The sequence below is a fragment of the Camelus dromedarius genome, chromosome 11 (assembly GCF_036321535.1).
Source record: "Camelus dromedarius isolate mCamDro1 chromosome 11, mCamDro1.pat, whole genome shotgun sequence".
NCBI classification, from domain to species: domain Eukaryota; kingdom Metazoa; phylum Chordata; class Mammalia; order Artiodactyla; family Camelidae; genus Camelus; species Camelus dromedarius.
The window spans coordinates 20,128,096-20,140,111 of NC_087446.1; the positions used below are offsets into that span (position 1 = coordinate 20,128,096).

The 12,016-nt window shown below is 36.1% G+C and overlaps 1 long non-coding RNA gene across 1 annotated transcript in view; it reads left to right on the forward strand.

Annotated features, from left to right (window-relative positions):
• LOC116156461 (uncharacterized) overlaps positions 1–12,016 on the forward strand; it is a 117,554-nt gene that overhangs the window by 56,569 nt on the left and 48,969 nt on the right. The window lies entirely within an intron of this gene.

Sequence of the window (12,016 nt, forward strand, 5' to 3'; positions counted from 1 at the left end):
CCACTACCACCCCGATCTAAGTCACCATCATCTCTCTCTTGGATTATTGAAACAACCTGCTAAATGATCTTCTGGGTTTTGTCCTCGGCACTTAGAGTCTATTCTCAGTATAGCAGCTGGAGAGATCTGCAAAAACAAAAGTTAGATTGTATTATTCCTCTGCACAGAAACCTCTCATGGCTTACCATCTCTTACAGAATAAATTCAAAGTTTTTACACTGATTTAAGGCCCCATACAACAGCCTAAGCTCCATTATCTCCTTTAGCTCATCCCTCCTACTTTTTTCCCTTTGACCCCTCTGCCCCAGTACAGTAGCCAACTTGCTGTACCTTGAACATGCCCAACACCTCAGAGCTGAAGCCCTTGTTTTTATCCTAGAATATTTTTTTCCTTTACTCAAACTTTTCCCATTGAAAAATTCCCTGACACCCTATTTAAAATGACACTCCTCTTACTACATCTTATCCACTATCTCTTCTTTATTTTTCTCCATGGTACTTATTCTATTTATTACCAAGGAGAAGTGAGGCTGGCCCAGGAGTCCTAAACCTTCTTCTGACCATTGTGTACTACCAGAATGGTTCAGGTGGGCCCCGTTGATGTGAGGGAAGCTAGAGGCGTTGTTTTATGACGTCTCATTGGAGAGCTGAAGCAAAACCCCCCTGCCTACATCATTTACTTAATGACACCTCTTCACTCACTGAGCAGAGTTCGGAGAGGGGAAAATTGAGAAACACACTATCCATTTCCCTATCCTCTTCTCCTCTCTACTTCTTCCCATAATTTCCCTGTCTGAAGAGGAGGATGACTTCTTTTTCTTCCTTGCATAAAACTTTATGGTCAATCCTTTAAATTCTAAGGCTTACCCCAAATCAAGCCTACCACTTGATTTTGTGTGGTCCACGTGCTAAGAATGACTTTTTCTTTTTTTACATGGTTGAAAGAAACCGAAAAGAATAATATTTTGTGACATGTGAAAATTATATACAATTCAAATTTTAGTGTCCATTAATAAAGCTTTATTGAAACACAGTCACGCCCATTCATTACATGTTGTCTGTGGCTGTTTCATGTCACAGTGGCAGAGCTGAGCTGTTGCCAGAGACTGTATGGTCTGTAAAGCCCCAAATGTTTACTTTGGCCCTTTACCTAAAAAGTTGGTCAACTGCCGATATAGTAGAACATCTTTCTGACAGAAGATAGAGAAGGATTTCTGAAGACATGAAAACCACTAGTCACAAAGGAAAAGACTGAGAATATGATTGTGGTAATGTTAATCCTGGCAAAGATGGTGGCAGGACAGAGAAAGGAGAGAAGGAATAGCTACATAAAGAAATGATACTTAAATTGAACCCTGAAAAAATATGAACACAGATCACTGTTCATGCAGCTCTTAAACAGAAAACTTAAAACACATGCGAAGAGTATGGATGACAATTTCTTTCTTAACAGAGTCATTTAAATGTATAAAGTTACAGATATTTTTTTTCACATTGGTAGAAGAAAAGACCAGAGAGTTCCTTCATTTTCCTACATAAAAATCACAATAATTATCACATAGTTAAAAAACTTAAGATCAGATTTTGCATTTCTTCCATTATTTGCTACTGTGGACACTGGGCTGCTTTTTTTCCCAAGTGAGATGTCTTGCTCTTCAGGAACTGACTAGAGGATTCCCCACTATGGCCCCAAGGATGAAGACCACATCTTCAAATCTCTTTCTAGAAAGAGAAAAGTTGCTGAGATATGCTGTCAGTTCTTCAGAAATTTGGAAATATCTGGGTGTACCTTATGTAAACAAAAAATGATCTATTTGTAACCTCACTATTACATATGACTCAGAGTTTCATAGTTTTGTCTTCCACCTTTAAATTTTTAATCTACCTGCATTTGATTTGATTTTGTGTTTAACTAGATTACCAATTTTCCTAGTGACATTTATTGAATAGTTCACCCTTTCACACCCTTCTGTAAAGTCCACTCTGCCAAAAATTAAGGATCCATTTTTATGTGGAATTGATTCTAGTCCTTTGACTCATTTAGTGTATTTGTCTTTTCCTATGCCAATGACTCACTGTCTTTATTACCACAACATCACAGTAAATTGTTCTTCTGTCACTGGTTCTGGAGATGTGAGATAAAAAGCTGAATTTGGTACTCCGATCTCTCTGATGTTATTCTTTTTCAGAACTGTCTTAGTTCTATGTGACACTTTGAGCTTCTATATAAATTTCAGAGGGATTTTGTCAAACAATATCAGAATCCATTTGGAATTTTGATCATAATAGCTTTGACTTTATAATCCAATTTGCAGAGGTTGGTGCTTTAATGATACTAGGCCTTTGTGTCTTCTTTAAAAAATTTTTTATTATGAAAAGTTATCCATCACTTAACTTTAACAAACACCAATATTTTGACATATTTGCCTCATCTATCGTCCAATTATTTTTACTGAATATTTCAAAGCAAATCCCAGAGTCATGTCATTCCTACCCCTAAATATATCAATTTGCATCTCAAAAAAAGGGGTAAGCATTTTCTTACATTACCACAATGCCATAATCACATCTTGTGTAATTATAATTTTTAAAATTATGATCTAATATCCTGTTCATATTCAGATTTCCCCAATTACCTAAAAACGTTTTTTTGTAGATGACTTGATTAGTATCCAAGCAAAGGACTCTCACTGTATTTGGTTGCTATGTCTTCTAGATAGTTTCTACAGTAGAACAGTCTTTTCTTCTTTATTTTACCATGCCACTGGCTTGTTGAAGAAACTGGTCAAGTGTTCTGAGGAATTCTGTATTTGGCATGTTTCTTCCTAGATGTCATTTAACTTGTTTCTCTGTCTGAGGTATTTCCTGTAAGCTGGAATTTAGATGTAGAAACTTAGAATTAGGATCAGGTTATTTTGGCAAGAATATATCATGGGTAATTCTGTATATTTTCTACACATATATTATTTCTCATTGCATTGCATAGGTGACATATAATGCTGGGTTGCCTTATTTTAATGTTATTAAGATTGCCCCATAGGCACATATGGTGGTAGCCTGACCCCTAAATTATTTCCACTATGGTCCAAACTCTGTTTAGGATTCCAATACCTTAAATTTATTTGAAATTTATTAACACTTCTTTCAGAGCCCAGAATATGCTCTGTTTTGGTCAGTGTTCCATGTGTACCTGAAAAGAATGTGTTTTCTGCTCTTGTTGGGTATACTATTGTATAAATATCTTTAGGCCAAGCAAGTTGATACTATTGTTTAATTCTCCTGTGTTTTTATTGAGTTTGTCTAACTGGTCTACCAATTGCTGAGCAAGGATGTTAAAATCTCCAATGGTGGCTTTGTTTCTGTTTCCACTTAATTTGATCAACTTTTGTTTCATGATTTTAGGAGCTCAATTATTAGGTTCAGGTATGTTTAGGATTATGTATTCCTGATGATTGAGCATTTATTTATTATAAAATGTGTCTGTCTCTGGTAATGGTCTTTGTCTTAAAGTCTATTTAAACAGATAATTGCTAAGTCTCTCTAGCCTTCTTGATATTTATAAACTGTATCTTTTTCCATCCAATTACTTTCATCCAGTCTGTGTATTTATATTCAGTTGTCTTTTGTAAGAAGCACAGAATTGTTGTTTTTTTTACCCATTCTAACAATCTCTTTCTTATTTTATAATCCCTATTTTACTTATTTATTTTTATCTTATTTTGTTGATAGAACCTCTAGCACTATATTGAATCGTAGCAGTGATAGCACTATTCCTTGTCTTGTTCTGGATCCTAAGGAAAAGCATCTAAATTTTCACCATTAATTGTAATATTTGCTTTAGTTATTTTGTAGATAGCCTTCATCAGATTAATGAAGTCCTACTTCCAGTGTTCTTAGCTTTTCCTGCATATGTGTTATATTTATCAAATGCTTTTTAAAAAGTCTGCTTAAATTATTATTTTTAGCATTCTTTTCTTATTTGGATTTGGAATAATAAAATGAGGTTTTAAAATTTTTTTGGACTAATTTGTATAAGAAATAGATTATTTCTTATATGAAATTTGGGGGAGCATACACACATAAAATTATTTGCACATGGGGCTTTTTTGGGTTGTTTTTGGAAAGGTCTTTGATTAATATTTCAGTGTATTTAAAGATATTAATTTATTCAAGCTTTCTATTTGCATTTTAGTTTAAAATTAAATTTTTAAATTTCATCTGGTTTTATATTTATTGGCATGTAGTTATTTACAATATTTTTTCAGCCTCTTTTGTGTTTGAAGTTGTTTGTATCTATTTCTCTTCTCTTGTTTAATTTTTAAAGGCCTCGATTATAGTCCTCCAAGTAGGGGAGGAGAGATGATCCCCAGAGCAGAGAACCTCTGGGCTGGACCGCTTTCACTCATGTGGTCCTTTTGCCCTCACTTTCTCCCATCAGGTGTTCCATTCCAGTGACTCTTCCCTGGGCATGTAGATCTTTTTAAGGAGCTGCCTTCCTTAGCTATAATTATAAACTTTGACAGGTAGGGATAAAGGGTAGGAAAAAGAGTGAAGAAATGAGGGAAGGGAATGCCCAGGGTGGAGTCCAGTCTGCCTGTACTTGTAGCTTTTCATTCTAACTCCAGCTGAGCTCCTGTTGCTATCCTGATAATGTTCTCCCCAATTCTGTTGGTTCTGGTTTGGATCTGTTTACCTCTGGCAAGGAAATGGGCAATGACATTTTAGGGTAGTGTTGTGGAAACAAATGGGCACCATCAGAAAGCTCTTCACCAGTCTTTTCCCTGTTGTTGCATCTCAGTCTTCTGTACTTGGTTGCTGTCTTATCCCCAGTCCCCTTCTCCCAGTTATACCAGGCCTTGACCTCTATCCCTAAGAGCTTCTTTCCATACTTCTGGTGCAAAGTTCTGAGATTCCTCAACCTCCATCTTGTTTCCATGGCATCTTCAGAGTTTGGTTTCAGGAGAGGTAGCTAGAAGTTCTTGTTAATTTGCCATCTTTTCTAGGACAACCAGTAGATAATTTATAAAATAGAGAATCTGTTTACCATGTAACTAATTATTTTCTAATTAATTTTTTTCTTAACTGTGATAGTTATCAGTACTGATCATCAAACTATTTTTGCTTGTTCTCCTGGGCAGAGAGTAGAATTCCACTTCTTTACTCCTTTGCTGGAATTCATTGTACACCTGTGATTTGTTTTAAACAATGAGAAGTGAGCAGAAGTCTGTGTGGCACTTCTGGGTGGAAGCCCTAAGAGTCCGTGCCTGATTTGCCATTCTTTCTTTAGTACTCTCTGCTATGGGGAGCAGCCATGCCCTAGTTCAAGATTTGGTAAAATTTTTCTGTAAAGGACTAGATAATAAATATTTTAGGGTTTGTGGGCCATATGGTCTTTGTTGCAACTACTCAACTCTGTTGCTGTAGTGTGAAAACAACCATAGGCAATACATAAATGAATGAGTATGGCTATGTCCCAGTAACACTTCGTTGATGGACACTGAAATGTAAATTTCACATAATTTTCATATGCCAGAAAATATTATGCTTTAAAAAAAAGATTTCAACTCTTAAAAATGTAAAAACTATTCTTAGCTCCTGGGTCAAACAAAATCAGGCAGCAGGCCAGATCTGGTCTAGAGGCCATACTTTATTGGCCCCTGTTCTAGATGGAGGCTACTCCATCAAATCTACTCTGTAAATTCCCAAGGGGAGGAAAACATGGAGCCAAGCCCCCAGATGATCCATGAAAGTTATCCGGTGTGTGGAAAAAAAAAAAAGAACGCTGGTTATTTTAAGCCACTAAGACTCTCTTTCAAATTACAGCATCACCTTGTCCAATCTGATACAGTAATTCTGTTTTAAAATGCTAAGGCAGCAATGAGTCACTAGAAGACAAAAGTTAATGGAAAGAAAGCAAGAAAGGGTGGCTGAGAGAAGACCAGGAGGAGTTTGGACTGAAAACTAAAAGAGCTCATTAAAATTCTGACAGATTATCCATTCTTTTTATCTGAACCCGTATCTTTAAATCCTAATCATCTGCCTGTTTGCACGTTTAGGACTGTATCTTCTACTCTTTCTGGGATGCTAGCCTGTTGTTTCGAATAATTAAAAAAGAAAAAGAAAGTCGTGGAAGTATTTAAAGTAGATCTGAAAACTGCGTCAGAAAGTCATGAAGGCCAAAATAAGGAGCTCTGTTAAGAGACATTCCATCAACAAAAATATCTTTTCTCTTCTCTGCCATGGCAACTCCAAAATAGTAAAGAATATGTAATATGCAGTATCCTTATTTGAACCAGGATGCTGAGAATTGTGCAGCCAACAAATGTCTATTTTGGTGGTAAGAACCATCAGATTCTGAAAAGAGATCAGACTGATTCTGTAGCATTTGCTGAGCTTTCCCAATTGTTAGTGGCAGATTTCCAGAGATGCTCAAGGTATCCCCTTTCCAGTGGCTTAAAACTATATATATACCATGTGCATCTTTGTCATTTAATTGTTGAAGTCCCGATTCTAACACAGTTGGTGTGTGTTAAATAATCTTTTTATTTGGACATGCCAGAGCAGGAAAGAGAAGAGATGTTTGTGGTGATAAAGTTTGCCCTTGTCAGAGCCTCTTGCCCTGGAAATGTTGGTGGGGAAACTGTCCTTATTTGATCATTTTTGGGGTAAGGGAAATGAAAATAAGTTGTGTGCAGAGGCTCAAACTCCCTCAGGGCAGCTGAGTGGGAGAGAGAGTCTCTTTGGAAAACCTACAGTTTATTCTCACAAAACAATGTAGCCTCTAAGAAGTTGAAAACATTCGGAGAAAGTACAGAAATGAAAAGCATTATTGTGCGAGGTACAAAATCTCAAGAGGAAAAAGGTGTTCTATAAAAGATTTACTCTTTACTTTTTCCCTTGGAAATTCTCTGGCCTATAATAATATGATTTGTTTAAAATATGGCACTTAAATATTTAAATGTAGCAGGCCTTATGTGTTTAATTTCTTTGTTTAACTGATGCATAGTTTCCCAACTATGTAGTGACTGGTGTAAAGTGTGAGGCTGTTCTATATTTATGTAGTTCAGCTTTCCAGAATATTTGGATACTAGCCTTAAATATGTACAGTATCATTCCTTTGCAGCAGTGTTGACAATGCCCAAATTTATTAATATGAGACACCCCCCCACCATAGTCCACTTTTCTGAAGCATGGGTTAAGCTTATCAAGTGGTTTATTAGAAATGCACGGACTACAGAGAATTACAGAGTTAAATTTCCATCCACTGGGTAGAAAGTCGGATGCCTGGTATATCTTTTATTTATTTGTATTTTAAACAATTTTGCATTTAGTATATGAATTGACTTTTTCTTCAATATTAGTATGTTTTCTGATAGAAATTATAGTCATTTAATAGCATGAAACACAGAGTGAGGCATTAAGAATTTTAAAAATAATTAGCTGCTTTTCTATTAGAAGCAATGAAAGAAAAGTTTTTGAGGGAAAAAAGAAGTGAAATGTTAATCTCCAGTGAATGGTTTCACACAGAATGAATCTGTCTTCTAACAAAGATTTGACTATACTGGTGCCACAGGGCACCAGTACATTGTTCTAAAGTGTAGAAAAGTGAATGTGGGTGCCAGGGTCTGGTCATGACCTCTTTGGAGACATGGAACCTCTCCCTGGGGCCAACCTCCCCTGGAGGGAGGTCACTGACAAGAATTTGGCCTTGAAGAAATCATAAATGGATGAGCAGGCAGGGAATAATAAAGAGTACATTTTCTATCAATCAACCTTTATTAGTACCTAAGGAGAGTGCATATGTTTTAGAAAAAGTTGTCCCCACTCCTGGGAATTGGGACCCAGGACAAACATGAATGAAAGAATAAGAGAACAGACTGAAAGACAAAAGAGAGCTAAGGGGAGTTTCTATTATAAGCATGTACTGGATTCCATAATGTATGATATTAAAAGTAAGCATAATATTAAATGATACAGATGTTTGCAAGATAGAAAGCATTCTGTGGTTCTAAGGATTCTTCAGCCTCTGCACAGACTTCTGTAGGTCAAATAATGTAATAAAATGTTTCTGTGTCTTCTATAGGAGACCATTAATCCAAAAGATTCAGTTCAGCTTCTTAAAATACTTTATCAACCTTAGAAAAATCTTTTTCTTAACAGACTATGCTTTTTTCCTTTTGTTTTTGTTATTGCTGTTAGTCTAATTTTAGAGAAGGCGAGTATTATAGGCTGAATTGTGTCCCTTCCCCCCACCAAATTCATATGTGGAAGCCCTCACCTCCAGTACTTGAGAGTGTGACTGTATTTGGAGTTGGGACTTTTATAGAGATGATTAAAATAAATGGGGCCTTTAGAGTGGGCCCTAATCCAGTCTGACTGGCATGATTTCTTTCTTAGTTCCTGGTTGTGTCAACCTGTCTTCTTGTAGGACCACACTGTTGGCCCCTATATTGGTGTGTGGATTAGAAGCATGGATTTAGTGTGTGTGTTTGATCTTAATTCCAATTTTAGATAATCCACTGACTTTTGGTAACCCAGCCTGCCCTCACAGCTTTGAACAAGGCCATCTTAATCCCCCCAGGCCTGCTCTAGGCATGCCCATGCTCTGATTCTACCTTATATGTAGTAAGTTGAGCTAACCTTTTCCAGAATGCTGCCTTAACTGGCCTATCTCTTGTCTCGGTGTACCACACATCTACAAAACATAAATCTTAAAAAACAAAAACAAAAATCTTCAATTTTTTAGAAAGTTCTGACCTTTGTCATCACAGAAAATTTTCTTACTCTCTGTATATATTCCTTCTTATACCTTTAAATGCAAATAATGGCTTAAGTTCCAAGATGCAGATATATGCAAATATTTTTGATGTTTCGCAGTTAAATAAAAGCTCATTTCTCTCTTTTTTTTCTTTAGAACATATTCTTAATATTAAAGCTGGTACAAGATAGGTAGCCTTTTTTGGATACCAAATTATCAGGAACACTCAAAGAATTAAGACTGAAAGTATTGATTGGCTTCTCTTGGAACTGTGGTAAAGCATTGGATGCTGGTTAAATCCAAGAGCTGGGTGGAAGGAATAGTGCCCCAAAGTAATCACAGCTCATAAAGGCATGAAATGAAAAGCTGAGTTATAGCAGGGTGGTGGTATCAACTCACAAACACATACATGTAAGAAACATAACTTGTACATGGAAGCAACGTAAATGTCCACTGACAGATGATTGGATAAAGAAATTGTGGAGTACATACACAATGGAATACTACTCATCCATAAAAAGAATGAAATAATACCATTTGCAGCAATATGGATGGACCTAGAGATTGTCATACTAAGTGAGCCAGAAAGAGAAAGAAAAAAACCATATGATATCACTTATATGTGGAATCTAAAAAAATGACACAAATAAACTTATTTATAAAATAGAAACAGACTCATAGATATAGAAAAGAAACTTATGGTTACCAGGGGGAAAGGAGGTAGGGGGATAAATTGGGAGTTCAGGACTTGTAGATACTAACTACTATATATGAAATAGATAAACAACAAGGTCTTACCGTATAGCACAGGGAACTATATATAGTATCTTGTAATAGCCTACAAGGAAAAAGAATATGGAAAGGAATATATATATATATATGCATAACTGAATCACTATGCTGTACACCAGAAATTAACACAACATTGTAAACCAACTATACTTCAATAAAATAAAATAAAAGCCAAATAGGAATAATCTTCAAAAAAAACACATAACTTGTATAATTTTTCTGTGATTGAAATTAGCATCCATTTTAAGCGCTAGTACACAGAGTGGCTGAAGCATCACCTCAGTCAGTTCAGGGTTTCACCATCCCTTTCCCCAAGCTTGTGACCAATTCCCAGCACACTTTACACAGTATCAGTGGAGTAGTGTGGAGATTTTACATCTTGCCTGGATTGTTTTGACCAATTCACCTAGGAAAGCTGCTGAGATGGACATTATCTGGTCCTGTTCATCAGTCCTTGCAGGTTGCTGCTGCTCTTGCTCGTAGTCTCATAGAATGAGAAACCTCTGGTTGCTAGTTGTCCCCTCTGTAGGCTATCAGATCCCTATGAGTTGTCAGCCTTTCTCTGGTACTACTCTACAGGTCCTGCACTTTACTGAGCTCTGGAATCTCAGCATCTCCCCCTTTTCTTGTGTATCTTCTGAGAAAGGGAATGCCAAATCTGTCCCATTCTCCATCTCCCCACTCTCCTGCCCCAGTCCTGGATTTGGTCTATGGGAAAAGTCAGAACACAGGACTCCTGTAGAGAATCCCAGAATCCACATCCTTCTCTTCCATCTTGGAGTCATTATCTTTCTTAGAGCTGATTTTCAAAGAGAGCCGTAAACACTGCCTCTAACTGATAACATGATCTCACAAAGATAGTATTTATAGCATATATTTATGCCCTGAGCTCTTTATTTAGCTACTTTTGAAGTTATGTAGCTCAGGTCCTAGAAATTCAAAAGTGAAAAATGTTGATAGTTTTGTTATTCTTTATTCCAAACTGCCTAAACTGCCGCCTGCTGGGAGAAAGTCATATGCGAACAGGAAGTATGGAAAAATGAAATCAAACCAAATCAAGCGAAACACACAAAGTTCATAATTATAACAAAACTAGAAGAGTGCATAGAATTGAAATTTAACTACTAACTTAAATCCATGGCAAATTTCAGCAGCCAAGGCTAAGAAGATAGTCCAAACACTAGACAGGTTGTTATCTATCTATCTATCTATCTATCTATCTATCTATCTATCTATCTTTTTAAATCCCTAAGCCTAGAAGGCTTTAAACTAGCATGAATTGAAAATGAGGTATAGTAATCATTGCCAATGAGAAAAGACCAGAAGGAGGCCTAGAATAATTTTAAAGTTTCTTTAAAAGCAATGACATCTTTTTTTTGGGGGGGAAAAAGGTTTTTTTAAAAAAAAATCTAATTTTTTATTGAAGTGTAGTCTATTTACAATGTTAGTTTCAGGTGTACAGCAAAGCGATTCAGTTATACATATACATGCATATATATTTTTTTCAGATTCTTTTTAATTACAGCTCATCACAATAAATTATTTTGAGGGGGTAATTAGGTTAATTAATTAATTTATTTGTTTATTTAATGGAGGTACTGGGGAATGAACCCAGGACCAGGTGCATGCTAAGCATGTACTCTACTATTGAGCTAGACCCTCCCACTCTACATTATAAGAAATTAAATATAGTTCCCTGTGCTTACAGTAGGTCCTTGTTTAAAAGCAATGACTTCGACTTATTTATATTTAGGTCCTGTTGTCATGGATGAAGGGCAAGTTTTGTTTTTTTTTTTAACATAGACTTCTTTTTCTTCCAGTTTTATTGAGATGTAATTGACCTAGAGCACTGTATACGTTTAAGGTGTACTGCATAATGTTCTGACTTACACGTATCATGAAATGATTATCACAATGAGTTTAGTTAACATCCATCACCTCATATAGATACAAAATAAAAGAAAAAGAAAAAAACTTTTTCTTTCCTTGATGAGGGACAAATTCTGAGTGGTTATAGGCAGGGAACAGATAGAAGATCTGGCCACTACATCAGTCTCTACAAATGTCCAGTGGAGCTGACTTGGACCAGATATAATGGATAGCAGTGCCAGAAAGGGGTTCACTCTTTTAAACTCAGTACAATGGGGTGAGAATGACTGAAACCACACTGAAGAATATATTTTGTACAGTTTACATTCACCAAGGGTGGTTGGATTCAGTGGTTATGAAAATGAACCCTAATGTCCTATATAGCTTGGACTAGAAACTTGGTTTTATCACTTACAAGCTTTTTCATCTTGAGGAAATTACTTTGCCTCTTTGACTTTCTGTTTCTTTGTCTGCAAAAATGGAATTAATAATGGTAGCCACTTCATAGGGTCGTTGTCAGTATTCAAAGTTTGAATGAATGAATTCACTTAAAGTACTTTTGTAAGTCCTTGATAAAATTTAGCCAGATTATTATAT